Source organism: Xiphophorus couchianus, chromosome 4, assembly GCF_001444195.1.
Source record: "Xiphophorus couchianus chromosome 4, X_couchianus-1.0, whole genome shotgun sequence".
In the NCBI taxonomy this organism is placed as follows: Eukaryota; Metazoa; Chordata; class Actinopteri; order Cyprinodontiformes; family Poeciliidae; genus Xiphophorus; species Xiphophorus couchianus.
The window spans coordinates 24,670,516-24,673,253 of record NC_040231.1 but is presented as its reverse complement, the minus strand read 5'-3'; positions in this window follow the sequence as shown (position 1 = coordinate 24,673,253).

Here is a 2,738-nt window from a genome sequence, read left to right as displayed (position 1 = left end):
ATGGCTCCAACACCAGCCTGTAAGAAAGCAGGAGGTGCTCTCTCACGGCGCCTGACGTTCACCGCGTCCTACATCATCGGCTCATTATTGATCTCAGGCTGCTCTGCCTTTCCTGTTCTGTTTGAATAGGCTTGCAAATTTTGTAAGAGAAATGGGAGAACAAACGTTTAAACATTAGAAACTCAAATGCTTGTACTGTAGAAGAGTAAATGTCGAGTTAGTCTGCATGCTACTTTTGAAAATGGCTTGACTTTGAGGTCACTTCCTACAAAGACGCTGTAAAAACCTCGCAGTGCCTTCCCTCTCAGCATGCAAAAAATTTGGTATGCTCTTCAGGAACTTATGCAAATTTTTAACAGCAAACTTAATCATCTGCCATAAGCTTTCCATACTCTTTTTTTAAAGGATCTGGCAACTACAAGAACTAACGTATCCTACCACTGTTCCCAAGGGTCTGAAGAAGATCATCTGGGTCAGAATTTACCCAAGATATTGACCCTACTAAGGAGCATTTTGATTGTGCAACTTGTTCCATTTTGCTGTTGTTTCTTTCTCGCAGTTTCTGTTTATCAAAATTCTTACGTAATGTGGGTCACTCCTCCCATAGCAGGAATCTTTGACAGTGTTTTACTTAGTACCTGAATGTGAAAGAGATAGAGGTTCCTGTCACAAAAATACAACAATAACCAATAATTCTCTCAGCAATAACATTTTATGACCCATATAAAGTCACAAAGTCCACATGAAGGTGAACTATGACAAACATTATGGGGATTTTTGCTGATACGGACTGCATGTTATTTTTGTTTTTAAAGAAGGAGAGGAGACGGTTCTGGTTGACATGGATTTGCAGAAATATTAGTCACAATTTTTACCATGTGAAGCTGAATTATGATGGCTGCAAGGTCAAAAGAAATTTAAGACATTCACCTAGATAGCATTTTTTATAACCTTAAGCATTTTGTCTAGAGCTTTAGAAGGTAGAGATGTTTTAACAAATGTGTTTCAATGAGTTTAAATTCTTCCAGAGCACATATTTTATTTTGTTAACTTTAACTGCATAGGTCTTAAATAACTGGCTGCTGGTGTCAGTTATCTGTGGAGACACAAACTAAAAAGAAAACAGATTGTTAGCAGGTGTTGATATTGAAGCAGACCAGGCACACAACCATTTAGTGACATGTCCAGCCTAATTTATTACAAATGTGATAAGGTAGCATGTTCCTTCTGTTTATGAAGGGATTCTTGTTTGGTTTCAGAGGGTCATTGCTGTAAAGAATTCAGAAGCTGGGTGGTAACTCAAGAATCAGGTTGTTGTAATTCCGACTGACATTTTCATTCATCTGCCTTCCGCAATTAAAACCTTTGCACAGCGTATACAGTCACTCTGTTTCAGTTTCCCTGTCAATTGCTGTGAAATTATTATTATTAGTTATAATTTAATTGCTGAAAATCATGTCATTCCATTTTCACCCGGGGAGTATCTTTTTTCCTTCGTCCTCATTATGCTGTCCAACAACCATAATGAGGCAGATTGAGGAACAAAAGTCTCGATATCTATTAGTTATCGCATCATAAATGACGCTGGCAGTAAAAGTCCAGACAATAAATAGTCCAAGAGAGGATTTAAGGGAGGGTTTGAGGTAGTTTATTTCTGGCGGAAATTGCTTTGTGTTTTAAATATTTCAGGTTTTCTATAAGTACAATTATTTCACAGAGCACACTAACCTGCTCTTAACATTTTGGAGACTATGTTTCAACAATAGATTTGCTCAGTTCTGAGTGGTGAAGCTTACTGCTCCACTCTGAAGGAAAATACGAATGTTACTCCTGTGCAATTTATCTTTTACACCACGTTTGCATCCACACGTCAGAAAAAGTCTCCTCTCGAGGAAGTTAAGTTTTTGACTAATATTCATAGCAGTTATCTTGGATTGAAGAAAGGTTGGGTTTTAAGTTTTGTCTGATTTTTTAATCTGTACACAGATTATGATTATTTCTTTGACACAAAAGTAAACATAGTTATAAAATCTGTGAGTGTTGGAGGGTTGCGAGAAATGAGACTTCATTCAATGTCTTCTCACTTTACTCCTGTGTCTCAGATCTCTTATGAACAATTATATGCAGCTGTTGGAATCAATGCAGATATATCTGTCTACTAAATGTCTGTGTATATATATATTCTTAGATAGATTTTCAATTCACTCGGTGTGGATGCATGGAAAAATAATCACCAGTTATCCACTCATCTTGCCTTTTTTTATAGATGTTCGGAGGTCTTCTTAGTAGAGAAATGTCTGTAAAATCATGCCTGTATATTATCAGTACATGCATCTGAAATGACCACTGTTTGTACATTCCTCCACAACTCATCCGGGCTTAGATCTTAGGCCCTAAGAAGTAGTTTGTCCAGATGTTTGGGGAGTAGAAGAACATATTACTTTGGAGTATTTCCCACATGCTGTGTTGTGTGGCTGACTCTGTGCTGACCTCAAACATCACAACAGCCAACATCTAAAAATAGGCTTAATCGTTCTTCAGTCGTGTGTCTGATGGGCTCACAGAAACCAACTGAGACAAAGCATCAGGCCCTCATTTTCATGCAATAACAAACCAATACAAATTATGGTTCCTGTGTCAGATTCTAAGGATCAGATGCATTATTGGTATTTTTTTTAAATAAATGCAATTTTTTATTTTTTTTATTTTGTTGGCTGAAAAACACCACAGAGAAACAA